Raw genomic sequence first — 11,434 nt, forward strand, 5'->3', positions numbered from 1 at the left:
ACAACCCAGGACACCCAGGATGGGTATCAGCTGTATGACGGCATCATCAGGCAACATGGCCGAGTGTGGCTGGGTGACAATGTGCCCCTGCAAAAGCAAGTGCTGGAGGCCCTGCATGCTGGAGCAATTTGGGGCCATTCGGGATTTAATGCAACTTACCGATGTGTCCAGCGGCTGTTCACCTCGCTGGGACACAAACACCATGTCAAAATGTTTGTAGAGGCATGCCAGACCTGCAAACAGGCCAAGCCGGAATGGGTCCACTATCCGGGCCTTCTCGAGCCTCTTCCAGTACCAACCCAAGCTTGGCAAATGATCACGATGGATTTTGTCGAAGGCCTTCCGGGTTCCTCGGGATTTGCTACCTCTTGAGCTTGCGTTGGTTTTCCCCGAAGAGGAGAGGATGATGCAGCAGAGTAGCGTAAGTATTTCCCTTAGTTTTTGAGAACCAAGGTATCAATCCAGTAGGAGGCCACGCTCAAGTCCCTCGTACCTGCACAAATCGATAGCAACTCGCAACCAATGCGATTAGGGGTTATCAATCCCTTCACGGCCTCTTACGAGAGTGAGATCTAATAGAGATAATATTTTTGGTATTTTTGATATAAAGATGCAAAGTGAAGAGTAAAAGGCAAAGTAAAAACAAAGCAAGATTAAAGTGATGGAGATTGATATGATGAGAATAGACCTGGGGGCCATAGGTTTCAATAGTGGCTTCTCTCAAGAGCATAAGTTTTCTACGGTGGGTGAACAAATTACTGTTGAGCAATTGACAGAATTGAGCATAGTTATGATAATATCTAGGCATGATCATGTATATAGGTATCACGTCCGTGACAAGTAGATCGAAACGATTCTGCATCTACTACTATTACTCCACTCATCGACCGCTATCCAGCATGCATCTAGAGTATTAAGTTAAAAACAGAGTAACGCTTTAAGCAAGATGACATGATGTAGAGAGATAAATTCATGCAATATGAAACAAACCCCATCTTTTTATCCTCGATGGCAACGATACAATACGTGCCTTGCTGCCCCTTCTGTCACTGGGAAAGGACACCGCAAGATCGAACCCAAAGCTAAACACTTCTCCCATGGCAAGAACTACCAATCTAGTTGGCCAAACCAAACGGATAATTCGAAGAGACTTGCAAAGATAACCAATCATACATAAAAGAATTTAGAGAAGATTCAAATATTATTCATAGATAGACTTGATCATAAACCCACAATTCATCGGTCTCAACAAAAACACCGCAAAAGAAGAAGATTACATCAAATAGATCTCCACAAGAGAGGGGGAGAACATTGTATTGAGATCCAAAAAGAGAGAAGAAGCCATCTAGCTAATAACTATGGACCCAAAGGTCTGAAGTAAACTACTCACACTTCATCGGAGAGGCTATGATGATGTAGAAGCCCTCCGTGATGACGGCCCTCTCCGGCGAGCTCCGGAATAGGCCCCAAGATGGGATCTCATGGATACAGAAAGTTGCGGCGGTGGAATTAGGTTTTTGGCTCCTGTTCTGATCGTTTGGGGGTACGTGGATATATATAGGAGGAAGGAGTACGTCGGTGGAGCTTCGGTGGGCCCACAAGGGTGGGGGCGCGCCTGGGGGTGTAGGGCGCGCCCCCCTACCTCGTGCCCTCCTCGGAGCTTCCTTGGCGTAGGGTCCAAGTCTGCTGGATCTTATACGGGAAGAAAAACACGTTCCAAAAAGGATTTTTCTGTTTGGACTTCGTTTGATATTCTGTTTCTTCGAAACACTGAAATAGGCAAAAAAACAGCAATTCTGGGCTGGGTCTCCGGTTAATAGGTTAGTCCCAAAAATAATATAAAAGTGGAAAATAAAGCCCAATATAGTCCAAAACAGTAGATAATATAGCATGGAGCAATCAAAAATTATAGATACGTTGGAGACGTATCAGGCATCGCCAAGCTTAATTCCTGCTCGTCCTCGAGTAGGTAAATGATAAAAAGAGAATTTTTGATGCGGAGTGCTACTTGGCATAATTTCAATGCAAAATTTCTTAATTGTGGTATGAATATTCAGATTCAAAAGATTCAAGACAAAAGTTCATATTGACATAAAGAATAATAACACCTCAAGCATACTAATAAAGCAATTATATCTTCTTAAAATAACATGGCCAAAGAAAGTTATCCCTACAAAATCATATAGTCTGGCTATGCTCCATCTTCACCACACAAAGTATTTAAATCATGCACAACCCCGATGACAAGCCAAGCAATTGTTTCATACTTTAACATTTTAAAAACTTTTTCAATCCTCACGCAATACATGAGCATGAGCCATGGATATAGCACTATATGTGGAATAGAACGGTGGTTGTGGAGAAGACAAAAAGAGGGGAAGATAGTCTCACATCAACTAGGCGTATCAACGGGCTATGGAGATGCCCATTAAGAGATATCAATGTGAGTGAGTCGGGATTGCCATGCAGCGGATGCACTAGAGCTATAAGTATGTGAAAGCTCAACAAAAGAAACTAAGTGGGTGTGCATCCAACTCGCTTGCTCACGAAGACCTAGGGCATTTTGAGGAAGCCCATCATTGGAATATACAAGCCAAGTTCTATAATGAAAAATTCCCACTAGTATATGAAAGTGACAACATAGGAGACTCTCTATCATGAAGATCTTTGTGCTACTTTGAAGCACAAGTGTGGTAAAAGGATAGTAACATTGTCCCTTCTCTCTTTTTCTCTCATTTTTTTTGGGCCTCTTTTTATTTTTTTTTATTTTTCGTCCGGAGTCTCATCCCGACTTGTGGGGGAATCATGGTCTCCATCATTCTTTCCTCACTTGGGACAATGCTCTAAAAATGATGATCATCACACTTTTATTTTTCTTACAACTCAACAATTACAACTCTATACTTAGAACAATATATGACTCTATATGAATGCCTCCAGCGGGGTACCGGGATATGCAATGAATCAAGAGTGACATGTATGAAAGAATTATGAATGGTGGCTTTGCCACAAATACGATGTCAACTACATGATCATGCTAGCAATATGACAATGATGAAGCGTGTCGTAATAAATGGAACGGTGGAAAGTTGCATGGCAATGTATCTCGGAATGGCTATGGAAATGCCATGATAGGTAGGTATGGTGGCTGTTTTGAGTAAGATATATGGTAGGTGTATGATACCGGCGAAAAGTGCGCAGTATTAGAGAGGCTAGCAATGGTGGAAGGATGGGAAAAAGTGCATATAATCCATGGACTCAACCTTAGTCATAAAGAACTCATATACTTATTGCAAAAATTTAGAACTTATCAAAGCAAAGTATTACGCGCATGCTCCTAGGGGGATATATTGGTAGGAAAAGACCATCGCTCGTCCCCGACCGCCACTCATAAGGAAGACTATCAATAAATACTTCATGCGCCGACTTCGTTACATAACGGTTCACCATACGTGCATGCTACGGGAATCACAAACTTCAATGCAAGTATTCTTTAAATTCACAACTACTTCCACTAGCATGACTCTAATATTATCATCTCCATATCTCAAAACAATTATCATGCTTCAATCTTTTCTTAGTATTCAACACACTCAAAAGAAGATTCCACTAATCATGAATACCAAGCATATTAATATTAAGCAATTTACCATGCTATTACGACTCTCAAAGTAATTTAAGTGAAGCATGAGAGATCAATAGTTTCTTTAAAACAAACCACCACCGTGCTCTAAAAAATCTAAGTGAAGCACATAGAGCAAAATTATAACACTCAAAAGATATAAGTGAAGCACATAGAGCAAAACTGCATAGCTCAAAAGATATAAGTGAAGCACAAAGAGTATTCTAACAAATTTTAATTCATAGATGGCTTTCTCAAAGGTGTGTACAGCAAGGATGATTGTGGCACACTAAAAAATAAAGACACAAATAATACAAGACGCTCCAAGCAAAAACACATATCATGTTGGTGAATAAAAATATAGCTCCAAGTAAATTACCGATGGAAGTGGACGAAAGAGGGGATGCCTTCCGGGGCATCCCCAAGCTTTGACTTTTTGGTGTCCTTGGATTATCTTGGGGGTGCTATGGGAATCCCCAAGCTTAGGCTCTTGCCACTCCTTGTTCCATAATCCATCAAAAGAATTCACCCAAAACTTGAAAACTTCACAACACAAAACTCAATAGAAATCTCGTGAGCTCCGTTAGAGAAAGAAAACATAAAACCACTTCAAGGTAATGTAATGAACTCATTCTTTATTTATTTTTGTGTTAAACCTACTGTATTCCAACTTCTCTATGGATTATAAACTATTTTACTAACCATAGATTCATCAAAATAAGCAAACAACACACGAAAAACAGAATCTGTCAAAAACAGAACAGTCTGTAGTAATCTGTAACTAACGCAAACTTCTGGAACTCCAAAAATTCTACAAAAATTAGACGACCTAGACAATTTGTTTATTGATCAGCATCAATTGGAATCAGTATTTTATCACGTGCTGATGAGTTTTCATAATTCGGGCACTGAACACAAAGTTTCTGGAAATTACAGCAAGATCAAATAACTATCATCCAAGAAGATCCAATAGGTCTAGCTTGGCACAAACACTAATTAAAACACAAAACCACATCCAAACAAAATGTAGATGGGTTATTTATTCCCTAACATAAGAAAACACAAAAAAATAAAAATAAAATTGGGTTGCCTCCCAACAAGCGCTATCGTTTAACGCCCCTAGCTAGGCATAAAAGCGAGGATAGATCTAGGTATTGCCATCTTTGGAAGGCAATCCATAAGTGGCTCTCATGATGGTTTCATATGGCAATTTTATTTTCTTTCTTGGAAAGTGTTCCATGCCCTTTTTTAATGGAAATTGGAATCTAATATTCCCTTCCTTCATATCAATAATCGCACCAACTGTTCTAAGGAAAGGTCTACCAAGAATAATAGGGCAAGAAGGATTGCAATCTATATCAAGAACAATGAAATCTACGGGCATATAATTCCTATTTGCAACAATAAGAAAATCATTAATCCTTCCCATAGGTTTCTTAATAATAGAATCCGCGAGATGCAAGTTTAAAGAGCAATTTTCAACGTCGCGGAAATCTAGCAAATCACACAAAGTCTTGGGGATAGTGGAGACACTAGCACCCAAATCACACAAAGCATAAAACTCATCATCTTTAATTTTAATTTTAATGGTTGGCTCCCACTCATCATAGAGTTTTCTAGGGATAGAAACTTTCAACTCAAGTTTTTCTTCATAAGATTGAATCAAGGCATCAACAATATGTTCGGTGAAGGCTTTCTTTTGACTATAAGCATGTGGAGAATTTAGCACGGATTGCAACAAGGAAATAAAATCATTCAAAGAGCAACTTTCATAATTAAATTCCTTGAAATCCAATATAGTGGGTTTAGCAACATCTAAATTTTTATTTCTTTCAATCCCACTTTCATCAATTTCATCATAAAGATCTAAATACTCTGAATTTTTGGAACGCCTTCTAGGTAAAGGAAGATCATATTCAGTTTCATCAAGATTCATATTGCAAAACAAAGATTTGATAGGGGACACATCAATAACTTTTAGATCTTCATCTTGATTTTCATAGGTATTGGAAGAACACTCTTTAATAAAGGCATCTTTTGAAGCACGCATCCTAGAGGTTCTTTCCTTGCACTCATCAATGGAAATTCTCATAGCTTTGAGAGACTCATTGATATCATGCTTAGGAGGAATAGATCTAAGCTTTAAAGAATCAACCTCAAGAGAAATTCTATCAACGTTCCTAGCCAAATCATCAACTTTAAGCAATTTCTCTTCAAGCAAAGCATTAAAATTCTTTTGTGAATTCATAAACTCTTTAACACTATTCTCAAATTCAGAGGGCATCTTATTATAATTTCCATAAGAGTTGTTGTAGGAATTTCCATAATTATTAGAAGGATTACTAGGATATGGCCTAGGATTAAAATTCCCTCTATATGCATTGTTACCAAAATTATTCCTACCAACAAAATTCACATCCATAGATTTATTGTTATTCTCAATCAAAGTAGACAAAGGCATATCATTAGGATCAGAAGAAACACTCTTAGTAGCAAATAATTTCATAAGTTCATCCATCTTTCCACTCAAAACATTGATTTCTTCTATCGCATGCACTTTTTTAGTAGAAGATCTTTCAGTATGCCATTGAGAATAACTAACCATAATATTATCTAGGAGTTTAGTGGCATCTCCTAAAGTGATTTCCATAAAAGTGCCTCCCGCGGCCGAATCTAAAAGATTTCTAGAAGCAAAATTCAATCCGGCATAAATTTTTTGTATAATCATCCACAAATTTAAACCATGAGTAGGGCAATTACGTATCATTAATTTCATTCTCTCCCAAGCTTGTGCAACATGTTCGTGATCAAGTTGCTTAAAATTCATAATATCGTTTCTAAAAGAGATGATCTTAGCGGGAGGAAAATACTTAAAGATAAAAGCATCTTTGCACTTTTTCCAAGAATCAATACTATTTTTAGGCAAAGACGAAAACCAAGCTTTAGCACGATCTCTAAGCAAAAAAGGAAATAGCTTCAATTTAACGACATCATTATCGACATCTTTTTTCTTTTGCATATCACATAAATCAACGAAGCTATTCAGATGAGTAGCGGCATCTTCACTACGAAGGCTGCCGAATTGATCTTTCATAACAAGATTCAACAAAGCAGTATTGATTTCACAAGATTCAGTATTGGCAAGAGGAGCAATCGGAGTGCTAAGGAAATCATTATTGTTGGTATTGGTGAAGTCACACAATTTGGTAGTATCTTGAGCCATCACGACAAACAAGCAATCCAACACACGAGCAAACAAAAGGCAAGCGAGAAAAAGGAAAACGGGGAAGGAGAAGGAGAAGGAGAAGGAGAAGGAGAAGGAGAAGGAGAAGGAGAAGGAGAAAGAGAGGGCGAATAAAACGGCAAGGGTGAAGTGGGGGAGAGGAAAACGAGAGGCAAATGGCAACTAATGTAATGCGGGAGATAGGGATTGTCATGGGTACTTGGTATGTTGACTTTTTGCGTAGACACCCCGGCAACGGCGCCAGAAATTCTTCTTGCTACCTCTTGAGCTTGCGTTGGTTTTCCCCGAAGAGGAGAGGATGATGCAGCAGAGTAGCGTAAGTATTTCCCTCAGTTTTTTAGAACCAAGCTATCAATCCAGTAGGAGGCCACGCTCAAGTCCCTCGTACCTGCACAAATCGATAGCAACTCGCAACCAACGCAGTTAGGGGTTGTCAATCCCTTCACGGTCTCTTACGAGAGTGAGATCTAATAGAGATAATATTTTTGGTATTTTTGATATAAATATGCAAAGTGAAAAGTAAAAGGCAAAGTAAAAACAAAGCAAGATTAAAGTGATGGAGATTGATATGATGAGACTAGACCCGTGGGCCATAGGTTTCACTAGTGGCTTCTCTCAAGAGCATAAGTTTTCTACGGTGGGTGAACAAATTACTGTTGAGCAATTGACAGAATTGAGCATAGTTATGAGAATATCTAGGCATGATCATGTATATAGGCATCACGTTCGTGACAAGTAGATCGAAACGATTCTGCATCTACTACTATTACTCCACTCATCGACCGCTATCCAGCATGCATCTAGAGTATTAAGTTAAAAACAGAGTAACGCTTTAAGCAAGATGACATGATGTAGAGAGATAAATTCATGCAATATGAAATAAACCCCATCTTGTTATCCTCGATGGCAATGATACAATACGTGCCTTGATGTCCCTTCTGTCACTGGGAAAGGACACCGCAAGATCGAACCCAAAGCTAAACACTTCTCCCATGGCAAGAACTACCAATCTAGTTAGCCAAACCAAACGGATAATTCGAAGAGACTTGCAAAGATAATCAATCATACATAAAAGAATCCAGAGAAGATTCAAATATTATTCATAGATAGACTTGATCATAAACCCACAATTCATCGGTCTCAACAAACACACCGCAAAAGAAGAAGATTACATCAAATAGATCTCCACAAGAGAGGGAGAGAACATTGTATTGAGATCCAAAAAGAGAGAAGAAGCCATCTAGCTAATAACTATGGAACCGAAGGTCTGAAGTAAACTGCTCACACTTCATCGGAGAGGCTATGATGATGTAGAAGCCCTCCGTGATGACGGCCCTCTCCAGCGGAGCTCCAGAACAGGCCCCAAGATGGGATCTCATGGATACAGAAAGTTGCGGCGGTGGAATTAGGTTTTTGGCTCCTGTTCTGATCGTTTGGGGGTACGTGGATATATATAGGAGGAAGGAGTACGTCGGTAGAGCTTCGGTGGTCCCACGAGGGTGGGGGGCGCGCCTGGGGGTGTAGGGCGCGCCCCCCTACCTCGTGCCCTCCTCGGAGCTTCCTTGGCGTAGGGTCCAAGTCTCCTGGATCTTATTCGGGAAGAAAATCACGTTCCAAAAAGGATTTTTCTGTTTGGACTCCGTTTGGTATTCCGTTTCTTTGAAACACTGAAATAGGCAAAAAAAACAGCAATTCTGGGTTGGGCCTCCGGTTAATAGGTTAGTCCCAAAAATAATATAAAAGTGGAAAATAAAGCCCAATATAGTCCAAAACAGTAGATAATATAGCATGGAGCAATCAAAAATTATAGATACGTTGGAGACGTATCAGGATTCAACTTCACTTTGGTGGTAGTCGACAAGTTCTCCCGGTATGCACACTTCGTTGCTTTGTCTCACCCCTTCACAACTTTTCAAGTGGCTCAGGCTTTTGTGTCAAACATTTACAAGCTGCATGGGTTTCCCGAGTCGATCGTCTCGGATCGCGACCCGGTCTTCACCAGCACCCTGTGGAAGGAGCTTTTCCGTCTCACTCACACCAAGCTTCGCATGAGTACAGCAAGACACCCGCAGACAGATGGGCAAACGGAGCGGGTTAACCAATGCCTTGAAACCTTCCTTCACTACTTCGTCAACGCTTGCCCTACCAAGTGGTAGGCATGGCTAGCCCTCGCTGAGTTTTGGTACAACACATCACCACACTCGGCGGTGGGGGCGACTCCGTTTGAAGTTCTCTACGGACACGCTCCCCGTTTCTTCAGCATTGTCGACCCGGTGGCGTGCGCGTCACCGGACCTTGAGGAGTAGCTACAAGACAGGGCTCAAATGGAGGCGCTGATCCGCCAACATGTTCTGCGGGCACGACAACAAATGAAGGAGTCTGCTGACGAGCGTCGCTCCGACCGCGTCTTCGCCGTCAATGACTGGGTGTTCCTGAAGCTACAACCGTATGTGCAGCGTTCAGTGACCACCCGCACTAACCAGAAGTTGGCCTTCAAGTACTTTGGGCCTTATAAGATACTACAGCGCATGGGAGCCGTGGCCTACAAGCTTCAGCAGCCGGACTCCAGCACCGTGCATCTGGTATTCCACGTCTCCCAACTTCGTCAAGCTCTACCACTTACTAAGCATGCCCTCGAGCAACTTCCAGCAGCAGCGGCGGCAAGCCCAGTCCCGGAGGACATCCTAGGGCACCGAGTCGTTCAGCGCGGAGGCACCAGCGCATCACAGGTCCGTGTGCGTTGGACAGACCAACCACTGGAGCTGGCAACATGGGAAAACGTCACTGAGCTCCAACACCACTTCCCGGATGCACCAGCTTGGGGATAAGCTGTGTCTCGAGGGGGAGGGGATGTTACAGTCCCTGCCACCCTTGCCCCACCCGCAGCTACCACTACGGGCCAGGCTGTTTCTTCAGCGGACGGACGGGAACGACCAAGACGTGAAGCAAAGCCCAACATCAAGTTTCCAGCCCACACTTCGGTGACAACGTGTAGGGTTAAGTAGGACACGAGCCCTCTTCTCTCCCGATGGAGAAAGTAAGAGCAACTCCAATGGGGCAACCCATTTCGTCCGCCGCCGTCCGTTTGGGTCGGCGCCGACAGAAAAGGCGGCCCATTCTCGACCCATTTTTTAGCCTGATTTGCGTCGGCGCGGACACGCGATGGACGCGCGCGCGCTCGCCTACTCCTGTCCCCGGGCCCGCTCGTCTGTGGCACATTGGCCTTCCCTCCCCCCGGCCAACAAGCAATCCTCGCCCCCGCCTCCTCCGTCACCGACGCCGCCGCCCATTTTGCCGGCGACTCTTCCAGCTGTCGCCGCCTCCACATCCGCCCAGCAACGCCGCCCCTGCCCCCAGTCGCCCGCCGCCGCCGTTTTGCCGCCAGGGAGCAAGCTGGTTCCCGCCGCCACTTCCCCCACCGCCCAGCTACCGCGACCAAGAAGACGCCTCGACGACCCCGCCTCATACGACCGACACGCTCGTCGGACACCGTTACACTCGTCGGACTCCGGCAGGGCAACTAGCTGGTCTGTGGGCGCCGCGTCTCCCCCGCCGGCCGTCTCCTTCGACGCCCGCAAGCTATTCGACAGTTTGCCAAGGTACGAAAATGGACTCCGCCGACGAGTTCTTTTTCCACAATTTCATTTGCGACTCCGACGATTCGTCGTCCGACGACGAGGAGGAGATATTGGCTGCCGTGTTGGTCCATCACCACCTCAACAACCAGCGGCCGTTGTTCCGTGGCTCCATTCCGGGTCACCTTCCGGCGTTGAATCGTAATCGGGAGAGCGGGCATTTTCTTCTCTCGAAGGACTACTTTGATACAACAAACCCGTTGTTCAAACATCACAAATTCCGCCGCCGGTTCCGTATGAGTAGGCATGTTTTCAACCGTATTAGAGAGGGAGTTGTCGGCTATGATGACTACTTCGAGTGCAAACAGGATGCCGTCGGCAAGATTGGTTTCTCCTCTTATCAGAAATGCATTGCCGCCATCCGAATGCTTGCATACGGAGTGCCCGGTGATCTCATTGACGAGTACGTCTGTATGAGCGAGTCTACATGCCTAGAGTCCTTGTATAAGTCCTGCAAGGCTGTGATTGCTGTGTTTGGCCCTGAGTACTTGAGAGAGCCGACAGCTGAAGATACAGCCCATTTGTTGGCGATGAATGCTAGCAGGGGCTTCCCGGGGATGCTTGGCAACATAGACTGCATGCACTGGGAGTGGAAGAACTACCCTTCTGCTTGGCAAGGATAGTATAAGGGACATGTCAGGGCTTGCACTGTCATACTAGAGGCCGTGGCGTCTCAAGATCTCTGGATCTGGCACTCTTTCTTTGGCATGGCTGGATCACACAATGATATCAACGTGCTTTAGCGCTCACTGGTGCTTGCTAGGCTTGCCGAAGGCAACAGCCCACCGGTGAACTTTACTGTCAACGGCCACAACTACAACAAAGGGTACTATTTGGGTGATGGTATCTATCCTCAGTGGACCACTATTGTAAAGACAATACCCAACCCTGTCGGAGAGAAAAGGAAAAGGTTTGCCCAAGAGCAAGAGAGTG

Source organism: Triticum aestivum, chromosome 4A (assembly GCF_018294505.1).
Source record: "Triticum aestivum cultivar Chinese Spring chromosome 4A, IWGSC CS RefSeq v2.1, whole genome shotgun sequence".
NCBI lineage: Eukaryota > Viridiplantae > Streptophyta > Magnoliopsida > Poales > Poaceae > Triticum > Triticum aestivum.